The sequence below is a fragment of the Onthophagus taurus genome, chromosome 7, assembly GCF_036711975.1.
Source record: "Onthophagus taurus isolate NC chromosome 7, IU_Otau_3.0, whole genome shotgun sequence".
NCBI lineage: Eukaryota > Metazoa > Arthropoda > Insecta > Coleoptera > Scarabaeidae > Onthophagus > Onthophagus taurus.
Genome location: NC_091972.1, coordinates 2,271,795 through 2,294,995, shown reverse-complemented (window position 1 = coordinate 2,294,995; position 23,201 = coordinate 2,271,795). Strand labels below are relative to the sequence as shown.

General features: G+C 34.5%; 1 protein-coding gene across 3 annotated transcripts in view; it reads left to right on the top strand.

Annotated features, from left to right (window-relative positions):
- Nucleotides 1-23,201, top strand: part of LOC111421286 (KH domain-containing, RNA-binding, signal transduction-associated protein 2-like) — a 249,709-nt gene that overhangs the window by 53,818 nt on the left and 172,690 nt on the right. The window lies entirely within an intron of this gene.

Here is a 23,201-nt window from a genome sequence, read left to right as displayed (position 1 = left end):
TGTAACATTTACACTACAATTCATTTATATTTTACGATCCTATCGCTCGTTGAATAGCACCCCTTAACAATGATACTTTGTAGTCGATCTAAGACAAGACCTCCTCTTTTTTATTATTTGTTTTTATCGCCCCGGGCAAAATAAAGCAGTTGACGTTTCCGAGGACTTCAGAATTTATTTACCAGCACCCTCAAAGGCTTTTACTTCGCCACTAAAGTTCGTGGGAACGGTTCAACCGAAGATCGACAAGTCAAAGCGACCCTTTACGATTTTTTTCCTCGGTATTTCCGAATGAAACCGTAAAAAAAGCACGCCGGACGCGTACTATCGTTGTTTTTTATAACCTCAGGTGGGCATTTTACTGTCGGACCGGGACTATAAAAAACCCAATTTCGTTTTATTAATTTGCCTGAAGCCTGGTTCAAATCCCCAATACATTTTCGATCATTTTGAAAATTCCATCAATTCTGTTTATTCAATTTATAATAAAACTAAGTAGTTGAATCTACAGAGCTACAAAACAAGGTGCAACCAAACACGTACTGCGTTTAACAAATGTGTACATACCTGAATTGGTTTCATTACATTTGATTGAGTAGACGAAGCGGTTCTGTTCTTGTTTAAACGAATGTACGTCCCGCTGAACATGGTTTGGAGATTGAATGGAATTCCAAAATAATCCATAGAAGCCTTCAATGTACAGGTTAGGTTGGTACACGTTCATGGGAACCCCCTTTCAATTCGATAACCCAAAATAATCAAACTCACGGTCAACGGTATATGTGTATAGACACTGGGGGGGGCTCTAAATCCCTTTGACGATGTTGGAACTGTGTAGATTGTGTTTGACGAAGACCACAGAGTAGTTATGATATCGTGGTTTGGACAGGTTTTAGAAGGGATCCTTGGGATTTAAATTTAATTTATACAAGAAAAATATTCAAGTAATATTTCAAAATAAACTTATTTAATGGATGGCTGTTATGCAAAATGTACTGGTAACAGGTGTGAAAAACAAGCTGGTCGTGCAGCAGACGACTAAATTGTAAGCACTTATAATAAATGGTGCAAAAATTCGAGCTTCGAATCTTGCCAACGAGACATTATACTTTGTAACGGTTATGAGCGGGATGTAGTATAAGAAACCGCAATAAAAAAAATGTTAAGGAAGGAAGTAAATCTAAATTGGAAGCAGATTTACTTATTCAGAAAAAAAGGGACGTTTGAGAAGTTGGAAAACTTCGAAATTAGAAAACTTTTGAGCAAATTATTCGAACTGCTTTCAAGTTTATCGTATCTATCATGTAGAAGGGTCGCTTTTAACCTAACCAACGATCCAAATATCTTGCCATATGAGTGGAACGAGAGGAAGTTAAATTGACAAGTTTTCAGAATTTTATATTACCTGAACAACGGATAATATTTTCTTGCAAACAATTTCAGAAAATTGCATTACAATTGAAAATCCCTCGGGTAATATAACTTTGGAAACACGTTCAGATTGCAACAATGGAAACTAATCTTTTCCCTCCGTGATCAATTTACACTTTTAGAACAATTGTTTTCTTTCTTATATCCGTGAAAGCGCATTGTATCACTTCAACAAAAGGGACATTAATAATTTCCTAAATGAAAAATGGACTTCCAGTTCGAGAACAACGTTTCCTGTCCCCGCCATTGCTAGTACAAAGTGCAATTAATAAAAAAGAGAGAAATTGGCACCGTTTCCGAGTTTGACGCCTACCCAAAACAATATATCAAGAAGACATCGTTTCAGGCATTAATCTTTCGAGCTAATGGTGTTAAATGTCGCCCTCCACGGTTCGGGACCATTAGGCAAACGAACGCCTGGGCTATCCTGATATTTTAAACGTCGCGCCAATTTGTTACCGTCGTTGAAACCAGACGTGGCATCCTCTATTCGAAAGCTTCTGTTCGAAATTAATCAACTCAGTTTACATAATTAATTTAAAAGTTGCGATTTCCATTTTTTTTTTTAATTCATAGTTAATCTTTTAGTATTCATTCTGAGTAGTATTTCATTTCAAATTAATGGTATCAATTCTGTGTATCCAAACGGCTAGACTATTGTTCGAGCTTTACTTTAATCCCACGTTATATCTCGGGGTGCTAAACTGAATCACTAGGTCGTCTTCTCGTTACTGATCCTCCACTTGGATCCAAATGTCATAGACTTAAGCCTCAGCGCAAATAATACTCTACTAACTCATCCTTAATATGTCACGTTTTATCCCCAAAGCTTTTAGAAGATAATTGAATAACCTAAGAGTTACAAAAATAATTAATACTTTCGAATTAAAAATTCAGCAACATTTCGTTGTTGTTTATAAATATTAGTTTCAATCCGAGAAATAGAACATTTTCCAGAAACTCAAGATTCGTTCGTTACAGTTAGTAATCGATACCTCTAATATCAAATGCATGGAATTTATGTATACGTAGAAAGCTATTGCGCATGTATCAATGAAAATAGATGGAAGATATGATGTATATAACATGCGAAGAGCATGTCATAAAGACGGGTACTTACAAGAAATCGAGCACCTGATATACATTTTATGTGATGTGCTTTAAACCGGTCTGGATAAGAAATAAAAATATTAAACAAATTTTGCACTTAAAGGTGAAATGTGTTTATTATCACTCTACCGGTTTCACTCCTTTCGGAGCATCTTCAGGAGTTCCTAAAGTTATTAATTTTACAACACTTTCTATTATTATATAATTTTACATTTTAACTTACGTCAATTTTTTGAACAACTAAACATGTATGTGATACTTTATTGAATTAATTCACTATTAAAATGTTAATCTCTAAACATGTGCTATCATACATCACTTTTTATTAAATTTTAGGTTATGTTGAAACTGTCAATGGTATATTTTCTATTTTAATGTTGGTAATCTGTCAAATGTGATTGTCGTGTATTGAATTTAAACTTTCTTGTTTTGAATAGGTTGATTTTCAACAGGTTAAAATGAGGTATTACAACATAAACATATTAACTCCCTACATCAAACACAAGAAAAATATAATGGTACAGAGAGAGCAGCTATTTTTAGAGTTCGGGAGCGTACATTGGAGAAACAGGCAGAAGCTTTAGAAAAAGAATAAGAGAACATAAACACAAAAATAACTCCAACTTCGGAAATTACTTAACATTTAACTCAAAACATGAATTTAACCCATTTAGTCCCACTGGTGTAAAAACGCACCAGCGTTTTTAAAATTATTTTACAGCCATACATTTCCAAATTTAAAGGTGTTAGCTGTTTGTACGATAACAGTATAAGGTTGTTAGGCTATACATATCAAAATATTTCATAATTCTTGCTATTTAAACCATATTTACATCAATTCTTTTCTATTGAACATTTCTGTTCAAAATATACAATGAAAATAAAACTATTTTTAGTGTATAAAATTCTTCAAAATTTTTTCATTTGCAAGTTTTTAGTGCATACTTTCCTCATATATATCTTGAAACGCGAAATAAAAATATGGATTCTGAAAATACGACTTGAAACATTAATGGTGCAAAAACGCACCATTGGGGCGATGTATGAAGAGATATAAGGATTGCATCATCTTTCGTATTATTTGAAACCAGTTTAGACGCGTCTGTTAGGTGAATTTCCGAACGAATTTAGTCATTTATGGAATACTGCGTTAAGAGTGTGTTTTTGTGCAAAATGTCTCGGTTTCTCACAAAAAGGGAATTAGATGCTTCTCTAGAAGAAATTGTTAATGAACTGGAAATAGAGAGAAAGGGAGGTAATTCTTATATTATTTTGTTGTGATTTAAAATTTATTTTTATTCGATATTGACTTTAGCCGTCGTGGATGCTGTTTATATTCCTCCTCCTGTTGCTACCTAACAGATGAGGAGTGTATAGACGACGAAAATTTAACGTCTATGAATTGTCCTCAGGACATAGACATCGCCGGTACTTACGAGGTACAAGTACCCATTGCAGACGAATACAATTCCTCAGACGATGAGTTCCTAGCGGTGAAACAACGCCGTCTTATGAAGGAAAAAGAAAATAGATTTGATATAAAATGGAAAAAAAGTCAGATCGATTACACACACTTCGCATTATCAATCGAATCTTTAGATCATGATGTTCTTAGAGAAAAACTTGTGGAAAAGACGCCTTTGGAATTATTTTTTTTATATTTCGATGATGAAATGCTAAATTTAATTATTAACTTTTCTTTAAAATACGCACACGATAATAATCGACCAAACTTTCGTTTAGACAAAGAACAATTATTAAAATTTTTAGGTATTGTTTTACTTTCTGGATATCACACATTACCAACAATTCCTATGTTTTGGTCTAATGAAGAAGATAAAGGGGTCGAAATTGTCAAAAAAACCATGAGTCGTAATACATTTCAGAACATAAAACGAAACCTTCATTTATCAGATAACAGTCTATTAGATCCATCTGATAAATTTGCAGAAATACGACCATTCCTTCAGCTTATAAACAAAAAAAAACAATTTGGTGTTTTTAGTCACAATTTATCTATTGATGAACAAATGGTTCCACATTTTGGGCGCCATTCATGTAAAATGTTTATCAAAGGGAAACCGGTAAGATTCGGTTTCAAACTTTGGTGTTTATGTTCATCTGACGGATATTTATTTCATTTTGAACCTTACGCTGGAGCCGCAATGAAAACGGGAAAATCAAAATTAGGCTTGGGTGGTGAAGTAGTTATGCAATTACTCTCTGTAGTGAAAAATCCTCATGTTCATCGGATATTTGTTGACAATTTTTTTTCATCGTTTGATTTGTTTGTTGAATTGAAAAATAAAGTTTTTTTTGCTACCGGTACTGTACGCGATAACAGAACGAAAAATTGTCCGTTAGAAAACATAAAATGTACTTCAAAGAAGGAAAGGGGTTTTTTTGATACATACCTGTTCAAAAATTTCTTTAGTACGATGGAATGATAACTCCGTTGTCACTGTAATTACTAACCATTTGAATGTAGATCAATTAAGAGGTACAACAGAAAGAAAAAAAAGGAAACACTAGTTAATCAACCTTATGCGGTATCAGAATGTAATAAATTCATGGGTGGTGTAGGAATAGCCAACTATAGAACAAGAGTATTAGGAAAGAAGTGGTGGTGGCCACTATTTATTAATTCATTGGATAGTGTCATAATAAACGCGTGGAAATTATACAATACTGTCAATAATACTAAAATGGCACAATTGGATTTTAAATCACATATTGCAGTTCGGCTAATGAAATATGAAAACGCAACACCTAATACTGAACGAAACACGAGGTCAAACAGAGAATTTCAATCTTCCAATAACCATTTAATAAAGAATCACGACTCTAAAGCTCGTAGAAGATGTAAAATATGCCATAAACATACTATACATATGTGTAGTAAGTGTAATGTTCATTTACATGTAGAGTGTTTTACGGACTATCACAATAAATCGTTATACTGTTAATCCCATGGGTGCTTTTTTGCACCAATTTTAGTTTAAATATTTTTTATATTAAACTTTATACTAAAGTTGGTATTTGTTAGTATAATGTTGTATTAGTATTATTATTTATTTACGACTAATTTATTACTTATTTAATAAATGATAATCAAAATTTTTGTGTGCTCTTGTTCACTTATCTTACCAGTGGTGCATTTTTGCACCATCTCATATCTCACAAACAATTTTTTGTTTCAAACACCTGTGTAGATTTTTATACTCTTCATTCCATCTTATCTTAAGGAAAAGTATAAAAAATCAAATTTTTTAAACATAAAGCAGCTTGGGACTAAATGGGTTAACGAAGATAAAAATTCCAGAATCCTTCATCATATCAATAAAAGTTACTATTTAGAAATAATGGAAAGCTATGAAATTAATAAATTCCTCAACAACTGCCCTGATGTAACATGCCTAAACGAACAAATTATACCTACAAGAAGACCACTATATACCTATCTCAAACAACCATACACACCTCCACGAAAACCTCCCGAACTCTAAAAATAGCTGCTCTCTCTGTACCATTATATTTTTCAGTGTGTTTGATGTAGGGAGTTAATATGTTTATGTTGTAATACCTCATTTTAACCTGTTGAAAATCAACCTATTCAAAACAAGAAAGTTTAAATTCAATACACGACAATCACATTTGACAGATTACCAACATTAAAATAGAAAATATACCATTGACAGTTTCAACATAACCTAAAATTTAATAAAAAGTGATGTATGATAGCACATGTTTAGAGATTAACATTTTAATAGTGAATTAATTCAATAAAGTATCACATACATGTTTAGTTGTTCAAAAAATTGACGTAAGTTAAAATGTAAAATTATATAATAATAGAAAGTGTTGTAAAATTAATAACTTTAGGAACTCCTGAAGATGCTCCGAAAGGAGCGAAACCGGTAGAGTGATAATAAAGACATTTCACCTTTAAGTGCAAAATTTGTTTAATTGAATTACCCAGGTGAAAAGAAAACAAAAATGAATATTAAATAAAAATATGTTGGAAGCTAAACAAGATTAACGATGCATTGTTGTGAATGCAGCTGATGTGAGAAAACGATGTGATGGGGCTAATATATGCTATTAGAAGATGTGTACGTCAATCAATAGTTCATGGGCATGTTGGAATACTACAAAGGTTCATTAATCATGGATATGTGACCCAAATGAACAAAAATCATTAAATTTTCATAAAAGTTAGTGTTTGCAGATGTTGAGTGAAAATAATTTTTTGTAATTCGCTACGGTAATGGAAGCTATAACAGTACTCAAACGGGTGCTGTAATGAGACTCCTTACAGCATCCGATGCTGTAATGAGATTTTAGTAACATTTTATGGAACCAGTTCAAGTTGGTGACATTGGGTGGTCATTAATTTTTCTAGTTGTCAATGTGACAATTTTTGTCTATGGAACGGAGTACCTCGTCTAGAACGGAGCGCCGTGCCGAAAGTGGGAACATTAAGCAGTCTTTAGCATTCGGGGCCAAGACTTTTGTCTCAAAAACGACTTTGTGACATTACTTTTAGAAACAAAATGATTTGTGTTCATAATTTTTCCATGGAGGTATGTTTAATTCAACAATACAATTAATATTTTTATATTATACAACAATATAGGAACTATAATTATAACATAATATTGAACGGTAATTTTTTAATAATAATATTCTGTATGAAATTTTTCAAAACACGGATATACACATAAACCAACATCACATTTCTCACATTGATATCGTGTTTGACTGCTTTTATCGTTCTTTTTGCATACCACACATTTTCTTAGTGGATTTTTTCTCTTCGTTCTTGTTATTCTCATAAAGTGATGGAAAATGTCTTGCAGTAAGACGCTTTGTGTTAATATGTCCAGATTTATTAACATTCTTCGTGGCTTTCGATGAATGGTAGCGTCTTAAAATTTGTCGAATTAATTCAAGATGGAATTTAGCCATCGATGTATATTTCCCACTTTTCAACTTATATAGACAATAAGCGTTCCATATGCATATATCCAATAAGTGGAAAAAATACTTCTTATACCACTTTAAACTTTTCCTTTGGGAATGAATTGTACTTATTATTATATCAGTTTTATCCACGGCTCCCATAGAACGATTATAATCAACGACACACTTTGGTTTTATGATCATTTCCTTTGTGCGATAATGGATTTTTGTATCGACAAATTCTTCGGTGTGAAAGGTCGATAACATACACACCTCTCTTTTGTCATGCCATTTCATTCTGACGACCAGAAACTCGCCTCGCCTCTTTTCAATTTTTTATCCATTCTTGGCATACCTTTGCGTCTTTTTTTCACGGTACCACAGGCGTTAGTGCAAAAAAATAAACAGTGCTGGACTTGCGTACCAGTTATCAACAAATAGAGTATGCCCTTTTTCTAAATATGGTCTGAGTAGCTGGACAACAATGTTCCCAGATTTTCCAAGATTTGCATCTGTGTTGGTAATATTGGAGAGGGATCCGTCGTAAATTATAAAGTCCTGAACAAATCCAGATTCCTTATCACATAACACAAAGGACTTAATACCAAATCTGTTCCTCTTTGATGGAATATACTGTTTGAAGGACAATCTGCCCTTATATAACAACAAAGTTTCATCAATGCATAAATCTTGGAAGGGATACAACGCATTCTTGAAGCTTTCTCTAAGCATATCTCAAATTTCCCGAATTTTATATAATCTATCAACATTTGCTTGCGTATCATTGGTATTAAAATGTAATATTTTTAGTAAATATAAAAATCGGTCCCTTGACATTATTTCATCAAAAATTCTGCTTCTCAAAAGCTCATCGTTTGCCCAATACTCAGAATGAGATAGTTTTTTATTCCGCGACATCAACATCTTTATACAGAGGAAACGATACATTTCAGCAAGAGAAATCCCTCGTGAAGAACTCGGAGCGTTATTATTATTTATGCATTCCTCATAATCGTTTGTTGTTTTGACGATAAATTCCACAAAACTCTCGGAGAAAAATAACTGGAAGTAGTCAAGAATTGATGTGGAGTGGCTAATTGGTACTCTTATTCCGGAATTTCGGTAGTCCATGCAATATCGAATATATTTTTTTCCGATTTTGTCGAATTTTGTTCTTCGGATTCTGACGTGCTCAATATACTCTTTCGAGTTCTTTTGTACGAAGTAATAATATCATCTTCCGATTGCGATTCATTATGTCGCTTTCTTTTATTATTTTGATTTTTATTGTTTCTAATCATTTTCTGGAACGGTCAAATATTTAAAAATTTATTGCAATTGCAGAAAAATATAGAAGTTAGAAAAATAATCAGTTATACCTTTGTCTTGCTGTACGTCTGATATATTATTTATATAATTTTAATATAATTATATCACAATTCACTATATTTATATAAATTTACTGCAATTTTGTCACTGATACGTCTGGTTTCTATCCTCTGATACATTCGACTTACGACTAACTGAGTATAATTATACATTTGAGGCCCACAGGTCGATGACAAAACAACGTCGAAAAAAATCGAACGCTGCAATAGCGCTTGCAATTGTTTGCGAACAGAAATACACGAAGCGATACCATTTATCTTAACATTTGGTTCCATTTTTGGAGCGGGAAATACGTTCTTAACACGTTCTTAGCATCGAATACAAGGTCCACAATGATGAGGACATTGACTTTGAGCAATTTCTCTTATTTTGGGAGGTGTACATCAAACATTTTTTTCAGGTGAATATATTTTGTGTTTTGACAGTTTCTAATTGTCAATTCAAATTTCTATTTTTAAGTGTTACCAACTGCTACATACCTATTTCTCTACATTGTCAAAATTTACTTTATTTTAGTTAAAAAAAAAGTATAAAAACGAGAATTACAAAAAATAGCATAAAAAACACGTTTCAGAAGACTTAAAGCAAGTTTTTCAACTTGAATTCGTGCATTTCAAGCGTGTCTTACGAAACTTGTTTTTTAATATACTATTATGCTGCTATGTATTTTAAAAATTATAATTAAAAAGTTTTTAAATTAATACGACCTCGCCGATCGAGGAAAGATGTCGCATAAATCATTCTCTTAACACGGTGCATATTTCAAAAGCATCCTATCTATAAACATTTCCGACATAGCGCGACGTTATTTATGAACGAAATGCAATTTCATCCAGTAAAATACATTTAGTTGTCGTCGCTTTTCTTGGGACACTTTAAAATCTTGTCAAAAACAAGTTGGCAACCTTTTTTACTGAACGTTAGGGATTAAATTCCCATTTTCATGTCCTATGATTGTGAAAAGCTCACTTGGACAATGCTTTTATCTCCGACTGAGAAGTTTTATAGGATTTCATAAATTATTTATTTCGTGTTCAGAACTCGAATTCCTCATTTGAATACCTTCATTGAATATGAAGGATTAATTGCGAATAGATTTATAAGTCTTTTTTGGTTTATAGTTAGCGTAGTAAAAAATAATAAACGACGTTTTATTGCGGGAAACGGTACTTTAATGGTGCTTTTTTACGGTGATATGTAGCAATAAAAAAGAGCTATATTTCATTTTAAAATCGACAACCCCTACCGCTAAATAAAAGTTTGTCAAAAACACGTATTTATAATAAATCTGTCTTAAACTTATACAAACTTTAAATTGATTTTTCACAAACATCTAAATATTTTAACAAATTTTCCACAGAAAGTTAAGGGGAAAGGAAACAATTTTGCTCGGCGCTCGGAATGAGGTTCCATTTTCGTAATTTCTCCATTTCGCTGCTAACCCAGAAGTGCCCTTAATATTTAACCCCCTCGTATGTTTTCTTTTGTATGTATATAAATTGCGTTTCTTATTTGACGTGGCTTTCAGGTTTTTATGGTTGACTTTTCGTCGGGTTTTCTAACGTAATTTTAAAGAAACGCGTGTGAACCTTAGCTTTTTCCGGTGGTGGTAGCTTGGATACAAAACCACTTTGATGCTTCAATATTTTTCTCAAGTTTTAGTTTTTATTTGCTTTCGCGAACTTTTGAAGTTAGAAGTAATTAAAAACTTCCGGGCATAAGAAACTCGAGAAACCTTATATTGATTATCGAAGAAGTTTTAGAATTAACTGAAATTTTATCGATGCTATATTTTATCATAAACTAACATATCATGTTTTATTTTTTATTTAACTTGATATATTTTAAAATTCAATCTGGAATATTTGTGTTAAAAAATAATAGAATACCAGAGAGATATTTTTCCGCAATTTTTATTATTTATATTTACATCATAAATTATCAAATATCATATTCAAAATGGTTTCTGTATTTATATGAAACTACGTTCGTAAACAATTTACAATTTTGTCGTAAATTTGATAACAAAAATGTGCCGAGCTTATTTACACACAAACAAATTATGATGTGAACAAGCCAATATCGAGTTTTTACTCTCATACCACTACAGTTTTCATAACATTAATGGAAAACCAACAAATTAAATTCTAAACGCTATATTTTCACCAGTTTTATATCAACTTTGCTGTTGCTACAGCTGGCTTAGAAACACTTAATTTTAACAATTTAATTGCCAAAAAAGTAAAAAGGAACTAAAAAAAATGAACTGAAATAATTTTCTTTTTCCACGTAGGTATTAAAAAATAAAATGGATAAAAGTTTGAAAGTGGTTTTACGTGATTGGATGGGAAATGCTGAAGTCCCACCACACGTATTTTTTTTCACAACTTTTCCGGTTTCAGCCCCGAGCCCAATTATTAAATTATTTTTCACGCCAACGCTACAGCAACAGCGAGGCAGCGGTAGAAAATATATTAAAACGGTGGAATTTCCCGAAAATAGAAGAATATATTTTTTTTTGTGGGTAAGGAACGCTTTAACCCAAATACTTTGGAGCTGGTAATTGTTGAATTTTTAAAATTGGAACAGTTTTAGTGTTGATATCTCTTAATTAGGTATTTCGTTTTAAAATTTTCTTTGTATATCTGGGGGTAATCAGCTTACATAAAAGATTTAATTTTAACTGACGCGTACAAATTAGTAACTAATTACTAATTTAGTTGTTTGTATTAATTAGTTAAGATCCTTACCGGATGATTTTCGACCCTGCTTCCGAATCCGGAGCAAATTTATCACGTACCTAAACCCTTTCTGTTAGAACCCCTCACACTTAAACTTTAACGAAGTCTAGTGCCAAAAAATTAATAACGAGAGAATTAAGAACTAATTAATTTATACGAGCTCAAAAATATCATAATATTTATTAAATATATCCGAACTAAAACACATTCATTTTTATAAGTTTTAGATGAATAGAGATATTTCCATATCTTAGAAGAAAGCTTAAATAATAAGGAATATATTTTCAGAAGACCAAGAAAAAGAATTAGAATGATATATCATAAAATGACAGAAAAAGAGTGGTTCTACGGATTTAAAAAAGGGCATCCTAATATTTCGCTACGTAAACATGAGTTCACTTCTATCAATATAATTACAGCTTTTAATGAAACAGAAGGAAAGTTGTTCTTCAACAACTTCGAAGCTTTGCAAATAAAACACCACTTTGATGCTAATCATATTAGTAGGGGAATAATGAGAGTTCTGCAGCGGAAGTATTCCTTCATCCCTTCGTGACGTCACACGGGCCTGTGTTGTTGGTTGCCTACCTCGTGCGACGCCACCTAGCGGTGAGTGTTGAAACTAAAAGGGTGTGGTTGGCCTGATAACCTATAGATGGCGGTCGCGGCGCCCTCTAACTGCCAATCCTGCGGTGACGTCACGTTTCAATGTATTAAGTATAGGGAGGGGTATGAATCAAAGTTTGGGGGAAAAAAATTAGGTTGGTATTAAAAGTAACTAGATCTAGGGATTTTTAGAAAAGTAAATAGAAAAATAAAAGTAAATAAAAATTCCTCCGTTTTTTATTTGTAAAAGAAAGCGTATGAGCCCAGTTGTTGCGTGGAGGTAATGCTGATATGGTAGATTGGTTACACCACTTCATCTCCTATGCTAAGCCAACAGTTGCAGAGCCAATTCTACTTATTCTGGATAATCATGAAAGTCATGTTAGTCTTGCTTGCTATCTGCTTTTTCGCCAAAATGGAATAATATTGTTGTCTCGCATCGTATGCAATTACTGGACTTAACATTTTTTGGACCACTCAAGACTTCATACAGCAGAGAGTGTGACATTTGAAGCCATGTACAAGGCTTCAAATGTAAATCGAAAAATTACATAGTATGAAATGGTGGAACTTTGCACGAAAGCTTTCAATCGTATCAGCAAGATAGACAAAGCAGCAAACGGCTTTCGGGCAGCTGATATTTGGCCAATAGATACAATCAAATTTGATGAATATTTCGTAGATGTGACATCACTATCTCAAAATCCTGACGCGTGATACGCAGATAGCATCGACATCAAATATGCAGCGAGAACCAGTAACCCTTGTAGCTGTGTTGGATAACTCAACCCCACTTGAAAATATTGTTACTGTTTCCAAACTAGCACAACTAAAAAGTAAACAAACGCGCAGAAAAAATCACTCGGCTGTAATAACCAGTAATCCTATGAAAGATATTGTAGAAAAAAAACCGATAGATGATAAGATTAAGACAAAGGTTCAAGGGAAGGATATACCACGCACGAAAAAAAAGGCCAATGAAAGAGATGCGAAGGAGGAAGAGTATTATTGCTTTATTTGTGATGAAAAGTATCCACCATCCGCAATTAACCCACGTGCTGTACGTCATTACTAAGTAACATTCGTAACTTTATCAGGCTTTGTTTTATTTCAATTTTCCCTTAAGTGTCCGCAATTACCCAACTCTCCCCTAACGGTTGGAATGTGATATCTTGTTTGGTAGTCTTGTTTCAATCTAATATACAGGGTGTTTCATGAGGAATAGTACATACGTTAATATGTTATAGATTTGTTTATTTTAAGCAGAAAAATTCCTAAAAAAATGTGATCAATTCTCAAAGGTAACTGAGATACAGCCAGTAAATGCATAAATTGATGTGTCATTTGTCAATGTTTGACATTTAACATTATTTGGTTGATGTATCGACTAAGTTGTTGATAATGTCACACATATTGACTCATGCAGAATATGCTGTTACGGTTTCTGCAATGGAAACTGAACTATAGGAGACGATTTCCTAACCGAGTGCTACCAGATTCAAGAGTATTTACTCGAACATTCAACAGATTGTATGAAACCGGTTCCAAATACAAGTATTCATTCTCAACGTGCAGGTGTGCAAACTTTGAATGAAGTTGAAGAAATTCTTCAGTCGGCAGAACGCAGTCTACCAGTACAAGAAGACTTTCTGCTCGGCTTGGTGTTCCTCATTTAAAAGTATGGAGAACATTGCGTACTCATGACTTGTATCCATTCCATGTTCAACCAGTACAACACCTTGAACCAACAGAGTTTGTCAGGAGATTGTAATGTGGGGATGGCTGAAAAGGGATGTTTATCAGTAAAAGTAAACACGCATGATGAACTAATCGCTCGTATTACGGCCAATACTGCACGAATCAAGGATCATCAGGATTAATTACGCAGCACAGTGCGTGATATCTTCAAGAGATCAGCGAAGTGCATCGAGTTAGGTGGTGGAATATTCGAACCCTTCCTTTAAAGTCCCAATTTCGATATTTTATGTACACATTTAAATAAATCAGTTTATCTACGACTGCTTGGATAAGTCATCATTACCGCACTCATTTGAGGTGATTTGAGTTACGCAATGAAGTTCATTACCGCACTGGTTTCATTACGTAACGCATTTTTAGCCTATTCAGAACAGACTTAATTTATTAAAACGAGCAACAATACAAAAGAAAAAGTGCTATCTACTTACACAGAAACAATACTATTTATTATAAAGATTAATTGTTATATTTTTACATTTCAAAACACTTATTCCAGATGAGTAAACATGTTGTTTAAACTGACAATTCAAAATTGTCAACAATCATTTCAAAATACTTTTATAAATGTCAAATAGACTTTTCTAAAGAAATTGATTTTTTAGTAATTTTTAGCAGTCGTAGATAAAATGCTGTATATCACACGTGGGCTAGAGCATAATTACAGTACTCGTGTGATTACAATTGCAATTCTCCACACTCGTACTGTAATTATGTTTCTAGCCCACTTGTAATATAAATAACTATTATATATTAACTGGCTGTTTCTCAGTTATTTCTTGAGAATTGAGCACATGTTTTTAGGAACTTTTCTGCTTAAAATGAACAAATCTATAACATATTAACTCATGTACCGTTCCTCATAAAACATCCTGTGTAAAACGGTTCTTATCAAGTTATTCTTTTTTGATAATTTTTGAAAAAATCAAGATATTTCAATGGGAAATATCTTAAAAGAAAGCATAAAACGATGATGGTTTTACTAATGATCTACTCTAACAATAATCAAATTAAAGATTTACAGCAAACTTTTTTTGTAACTTTTTAACTTTCTCGATTTAATGGGTATTAATTAGTAACTAATTAGTGATGTAAGTATTCGTAGTAATTCCGTACCGGAAATACATCATGGTATAATTATGGCTTTCGATCCTGCTTCCAAATCCTGCGCAAATTTATCACGTGCCGAACCCCTTTGCTTGCCAAACCATGAATTCCTAATCTAACACGCAACCACGTTGCACAACGCGTATTTCATTATACTAGGAATTATTCACCCAAAACCGCATTTCCCACCGCTATTTGTTTCACTTACAACCCTCATCTCCTGCCCAAAAACGTTCGCTTCAAGCTTTACCTCTTTCTTTAACTCGATTCTCCTCTTTTCTCTCATTTTCAGATGCGCTATGCGTGACCGACGGGATCGTTCTTGAATTATAAATTTTAATTCGGACGTTCTTTTCTTTAATCTTTTATGCAATTAAGATAAAAGGCCTTTTATTAATGGTGTTTCTTTTGTTGATGAGAAATTTTTTTTTTACTTAAAGTTTTTTTTTTGTTACAAATAAAAATTATTACCTAAGTTATTACAGTTAAAAAATTTAAACTCGTGATATCAATCATTATTAGTCTTGACAATGGGGTTGTTATTTTTTTTTTTTTAGGCACGTGTAATCTATCTCGGATTTTTTTGCACGTACCATCGAGCATCGTGTGGCAAACAACGGTTCGTTTCACAGACGAATCCTTTGCAAGACCGCGAGCTGTCTGTCATCAATCACCCAAAATTTGCCACGTCACTTAAATTTTTCTGTTTGGGGTGGTGTATTTTTGCTACCGGGCAGATTGTATCTGTTTGGCAATGTGGAACGATAATAAAAAAAAATATTAAAGAAAACGAGGCAATCGAATGAGTAGGCCGACTGGAAAAATAACAAAATTCACCGGTGTAAAAAAGCTATTAATTTCCGTATACGCTACGGCGAAAAGGAAATAGAGCAGGAGTGCTTTTCAAAGAAATCGAAATTGCCAATCAACATGATAATGCATTTCGATGATTTTTCCGATAATTGGAATACGTTTTTCTATAGAAATCATAAAAAATCTTAATTTATAAATTAAGAAATTTTTTTTTTGATTTTTTACTTCATTTATTGTACAGGGTGTCCAAATTTCAAAGGGTTTGTAGAGTATCTCAGTTATTATGAAACATAGAAAGTTGCGGCTTTCGCGAACCTGAGCTACTTTTTTGTGAAACTTACAATGGCGCAAACCAAATTTTCATAACCCTCTTCGTTTTTGATATGCAGGGACTGTTTCAAAATTTACGATTTTCAGATAGGGGAAGGTAGGGCAAAACGGGGTACTTAAGCACTTAATACGAGGTAATACAATTAAAACTTCAGTATTTCTGAAGTTAATTTCAAAAATTAGGACCAAAAAATATTGGTACTTATAATAGAAAAAAAGTTTTTTTCAGGGTTTTCCAAGTACCCCATCTTACCCTATAGTGAGGGCAAGATGGGCTACGCAGGAAGGGCAAGATGGGGTGGCTCAATAATAGGAAATGCATAGGTTTTTAAATTACTTTTACAGATTTATAAAAGATTTATCTTAATAACGTATAAAAAGACATTATGTACATGTATTCAATAACTAAAAAAAATCTTGACATTGTTTGAAAAAAATGTTCAAAAGGATAATTATTTTAGTCGCAAGTAACATTTAGTTTGTGTCATATGAAAAGTTACGGATTTATTATTTAGTTCTCATCGTCCTTTTGTAAGCAAAATTCACAGATATGGTGTACCTCGGCATCCTCGTCCTCCTCTCCTGCACAAGAACAGTGAGCCCACTTCTTGCAAGAGACGCATAACACCCATCCTTCTGTAGACTGAGAATAGAAATGGCCACAATACAGACACGCAGTGTCATCCTCTTCTGACGTGCTTCCTTCTTCGTTTTTTTCTTTTTTTATCTTTTTTGGCAGGTTAGTCATTGTTTTTTTATGTTTCCCACTTTTTCCTTTACGAATAAACAGAGATTTTTTAACATTCTTCTTAGGAGCATTCTTCACTTCTGCATTCTTTCCTTCTGCATGCTTTCCTTCTTGGTCCTTCTTTTTACCGGGCTTAACTTTATTTGCACTGTCTAGAAGCTCTTTTTTGTAAGGCGAGCTAGTTACAACAACAGTTTTTCCTTTTTTGTGGCCTGATTTCCGGATGTTTTTCTTTCTGACATGAGGAACAGGAACAATTTGTTCAGGAGAAACCGCAAAGGATCTTAATTGATAGGTGTTGTTCTTGGGAGCTTGTTGGTTTGTGGTGTGGTTATTGGAGTTACTATCATTCCAATGTGAGCACCCAGGTTCAGCAAACGCATCTTGCTCTTTAGGTCCGGCTTGGTTAACAGTACCATCGTTTGTCTGTTGTATAACCTGCTTACGCGAGCCATTTGAAGCACTTCCTTGGTCACTATTGACAATAATGTTAGCGGCTTCACTTGTAATTAAAGGAATGTCTGTTGTGATAGAAGCTTCAAACACTGAATCTGGGAATATATTTGGTTCGTAAGAACAAATTCCGGTTTTTTTGAAACCATTTATCGCCGTCAACATAGTTGCAGCCCTGAGAAAGGCTTTGCCCAAAATCTCGTCAATTTTCCTGGATTTGATCGTAGCCAATTCGTCAATTCTTGATCGTAGTATGTGCTGAGAGGCTTCATGAATGAGACATCTAGAGGCTGAAGCCTGTCGGTGCAATGAGGTGGGAAACAGAGAATGACCACACCATTAGCCCTTGCTTTATCAATTATGGTCAGACTCTGTATATGAGTTGAATGACCATCCAACAATAGCAGGACTGGTTTCTCCTTGGTTGCTTGAAAAAATACAATAAATTTATCGAACCATTTCTCAAAAATATCTTTCTGCATCCAGCCAGAGACATGGCATTCTGCCCACATTCCAGGTGAACAATTGTTCAGTAATTCTGGCTTCATTCGCTGTCGAGGATACACTAACATGGGTGGCATAAAACCTCCAGCTGCACTCATGCAGAATTCAACAGAAATAGTTTTCCCTCTTTCGGCAGATGATAATGAGCCTACTTGTTTCTTCCCTTTTGTTGCCAGTATTTTGGAAGTATTCTTTGAAACAGCAGAAATCCCACTTTCATCGCAGTTGTAGATTCGATCTGCTGTAAATTTGTGCTGATCATATACTTCCCCTAATAAATCAAAGCATTGGGATACATTAACTTTGTTAAAAGCCATGGCCCTAGCTGCGGAGGTTTGCTCTGGTTTCCTAAATGATAAACTTCTTTGCAAAAATCCTCTAAGCCAATCCTTTCCGGCTGATTCCTTAGTCTGGTTAAAATTATGCTGCATGTTATTTCTCACTGCTAACTGGTATGCCAGCCGATTTACCTCATTAGCAGTCAAACCAAATAAACGGTTTTCCATAGCCTTAATATAATCAACCAATTCTTGTTCTTCTTCTGGGGTAAATACACCTTTCAAAGGCCCTTAACATTAAAAGATTCAACTTTTTCAACCTCATTCATTTCTGATTTAAATTTTTTAACCTTGCGTTCAAGTGTTGTTTGAGGGACCTGAAATGTCGTTGCTGCTCGATAATATCCCATTCGGTCGTTGACCACTTCCGTGACAGAATTTCTCATAGATTCTTCACTCCATGAACCCCGCTCCGTTTTCCTTTTATATGTCCGAACCATTTCCTAGAACCTAAAAATTGTATTAGATATTATTATGTGCTATTTCATATTAGGCAAGACGGGGTACCCCATCTTGCCCTCCCACTGAGAACCCTGTCTTGCCCCCAGGGACAATTTTTGGGTTAGGTTAACATTATAGAACAAAGGATCTATTCTATTAGGTTATTTCATGCGTTAATTTATTCCTAAAAAAACGCTTTATCTGATGGTAATACTTAATAGTACGATAAAAAATTACTTCACTTACCTTTTCACGTCTAAAAACAACGAAAAATTACATCAGCACAGGTGAAAAACACGTTTTGATGCGTACACTCCGAATGGTTTGTTCGAAATGGCTGCCAGCTCTATCCGACACTCACACAGCAACGGCCTACTAGTCAACTATTTTCCACTGGGTTGCTACACCTTCCGTGGCAGCAATTGCAAAAGCCCCGTCTTACCCTCTACTCCGTCTTGCCCCGCTCACCCCTACCTCCTGTATCTCCGGAAACGTCGGCTATCCGGAAACGTAAAAACAGGTTCTAATAGATTTTGTCATGTAGAATCCAATGGTGCACGTAGAATTTTTCTAGTCATCACGGTTTTTGAGTTATAAAGAGTTAAGTATTTTAGAAGTTGAGTATTCAGTATTTGAGTTGTGTTTATAACTCAAAAACCGTGATGACTAGAAAAATTCTACGTGCACCATTGGATTCCACGTGAAAAAATCTATTAGAAACCGTTTTTACTTTTTTACTAAGTTTCAGGATAGCCGAGATACAGGAGGTGTCTAAAAATCGTAAATTTCAAACACTCCCTGTATATCAAAAACGAAGATGGCTATGAAAATTTGGTTTACGCCAGTGTAAGTTTCACAAAAAAGTGGCTCAGGTTCGTGAAAGCCGCAACTTTCTATCTTTCATAATAACTGAGATACCCTGCAAACCCATCGAAATTTGGACACCCTGTACAGTGAAATTCCCCTAACTCGAATCACTATGGGAGTGGAAGAAAACTTCGAGTTATGGAAAATTCGAGTTAGAGAAACATATTTGAAGCCTAGTCAAACGCTTGAGCTTACGAAAATTATTTGACTTAGAGGATAATTCGAGATATAGAAGTTCGAGTTAGGGGAATTTCACTGTAATTAAAGAAATTCTTATTCTATTGTGGATAATTGACGTGTCAACGATCATCACGCTTTCGGTTCTTTTTAATAATTCAAACCTCGCCGACATCACCGAAGACTAAAGAAGAATTGGGTCGTGCATGCAGATGCAGTAATTTGGCGTACAAACAAGCGCGAACCCGTTGACTATCGGAATCCTCGCCGAACCGTCACTTTGAATAGCAAACGAACGTTGGGAATACGAAATCCCCAACAGACATTTGCTCTTTGACCGCTTCTCCTTCGAACGACATTTTCGTTCATTATCATTCTCTTTTTCACAAGTGATGATAGATGTCCTTTATAAAGCATACATTTTTGCTAAAGTCGAAAATATGTTTTATTTTTTGTACCAAAAGGTAATATTTTCTAATTAAGAACAGTTTGAGTACGTTTCTAGTGGACATTCAACGTTGCGGTTGCCGGGCATCGCCGTGTGGTGGCGCACCGATTTGCATCTAGTGCGCCCCTTTTAGAGCTCCCAAAGCGGTCGGTTTCTCGCTCGTAAAACGAATCGATTATTGCGCGACGCGATCGCATCCCTTTTCGTCGCGTTTTGACGGGCCCTTAAATTCCAAAATTGAGTTAATGGAAAGTTAAGGGGCGGTTTAGTCCAGGAAACTGGAAATAATGAGTGTCTCCTCTTGGGATCGCTCGGCGTTTATCTCCGCAGGCGATCCTACTCTACCACTAATTGATCTCGTCGAGAAATTACAACGAACGGAAAGAGATAGTCTCATGATTTTCAACTATTTGAATATTTCAACTCTAAATGGAGTTAGTTAATTTCTGGATGTTTCGAAATCGTAAATTTAATACAGTTTCGTTTATAACCCTACTAATAAAACTTGACTTACCAGAATCCATTTTAAATTTCCGAACTACACACTGCACAATAAAACAAATGTTCACTCCACGTATCACGTTCGAGTTAGGTCTTAAACGAATGAAGGCTAAACAATAAATAACTCTTCATTTTACACCTCAACCTCGGAACACATTAACAAACAATTTAAAATGTAATTAACTTTGTGTTAATCGTAAATTTTACGATTACTTGCAATCCATTATTGACATTTTTAATATATTCGATGATTATGAATCATTGGTAGATTCATGTTTAGAAGAATAAAATTATAAATAAAATTATAAAAACATTGAAAAGGGAGTCTGGAAATGTGAAGTAATTAATTCTAAAATGTTGTGATTTTGACATTAAGTGTTTTGAAGAGTTCTGCAAAGTGTATCGTTTTGCTAAGATGAAACGTACAAATAAGAGCGAATTAATGTTCTAATTATGAGAGAGTACCGTCATACTAAAACTAGAATTAACATTAACACTATCACTACAACTAACAGTAGATCTAGAACTAGAAACATTTGGGTTTAGCCGTACGTCTCTTAAGACGGCCAATCCCGAATAATTCTAGTTTTGATCTAGCGCTGCACAACAATTAAAACTAGAACTAACACTAAACCTAGAACTAGAAAGTTTTGGGTTTAGCTAAGCTTAGAAAGCTTCTAGGTCTAGTGTTAGTTCTAGTTTTACACTAGCACTGTTACCAGAACTAACACTATATCTAGAATCATTAGGGTTTAGCCAAACATCTGTTAAGATGGCTAAACCCAAATGATTCTAGATATAGTGTTAGTTCTAGTTTTACACTAGCATTGTTACCAGAACTAACACTATACCTAGAGCTAGAATCATACGGGTTTAGCCGCACGTCTCTAAAGACGGCTAAACCTGAATGATTCTAGTTCTAGGTATAGTGTTAGTTCTGGTTTTACACTGTACTGTCACTAGAACTAACACTAGACCGAGAACTAGAAACATTCGGATTTAGCCGCACGTCTCTTAAGACGGCTAAACCCGAATGTTTCTAGTTCTAGAGCTACTGTAAAGCTACCAACCCAACCCAACCCAACTCGTATAACCCCGCTAAACCCAAATGATTCTAAATCTAGGTATAGTGTTAGTTCTACTTTTACACTAGCACTGTTACCAGAACTAACACTATATCTAGAACTAAAATCATTCGGGTTTAGCCGTACATCTGTTAAGATGGCTAAACCCAACAGATTCTAGTTGTAGGTATAGTGTTAGTTCTAGTTTTACACTAGCATTGTTACTAGAACTAACACTATACCTAGAACTGGAATCATTCGGGTTTAGCCAAACGTCTCTTAAGACGGCTAAACCCAAATGATTCTAGTTCTAGGTATAGTGTTAATTCTGGTTTTACACTAGCACTGTTACCAGAACTAACACTATACCTAGAACTAGAATCATTCGGGTTTAGCCGAACGTCTCTTAAGACGGCTAAACCCAAATGATTCTAGTTCAAGGTATAGTGTTAGTTCTGATTTTACACTAGCATTGTTACCAGAACTAACATTACACCTAGAACTGGAATCATTCGGGTTTAGCCAAACGTCTCTTAAGACGGCTAAACCCAAATGATTCTAGTTCTAGGTATAGTGTTAATTCTGGTTTTACACTAGCACTGTTACCAGAACTAACCCTATACCTAGAACTAGAATCATTCGGGTTTAGCCGAACGTCTCTTAAGACGGCTAAACCCAAATGATTCTAGTTCTAGGTATAGTGTTAGTTCTGGTTTTACACTAGCACTGTTACCAGAACTAACCCTATACCTAGAACTAGAATCATTCGGGTTTAGCCGAACGTCTCTTAAGACGGCTAAACCCAAATGATTCTAGTTCTAGGTATAGTGTTAGTTCTAGTTTTACACTAGCACTGTTACCAGAACTAACACTATACCTAGAACTAGAATCATTTGGGTTTAGCCGTCTTAAGAGACATTCGGCTAAACCCGAATGATTCTAGTTCTAGGTGTAGTGTTAGTTCTGGTAACAGTTTTACACTAGCACTGTTACCAGAACTAACACTATACCTAGAACTAGAATCATTTGGGTTTAGCCGTCTTAAGAGACATTCGCCTAAACCCTGAGTTTTACACTAGCACTGTTACCAGAACTAACACTATATCTAGAATTAGAATCATTCGGGTTTAGACGAATGTCTCTTAAGACGGCTAAACCCATATGATTCTAGTTCTAGGTATAGTGTTAGTTCTGATTTTACACTAGCACTGTTACCAGAACTAACACTATACCTAGAACTAGAATCGTTCGGGTTTAGCCGAATGTCTCTTAAGACGGCTAAACCCAAATGATTCTAGTTCTAGGTATAGTGTTAGTTCTAGTTTTACACTAGCACTATTACCAGAACTAACACTATACCTAGAACTCGAATCATTGGGGTTTAGCCGAATGTCTCTTAAGACGGCTAAACCCAAA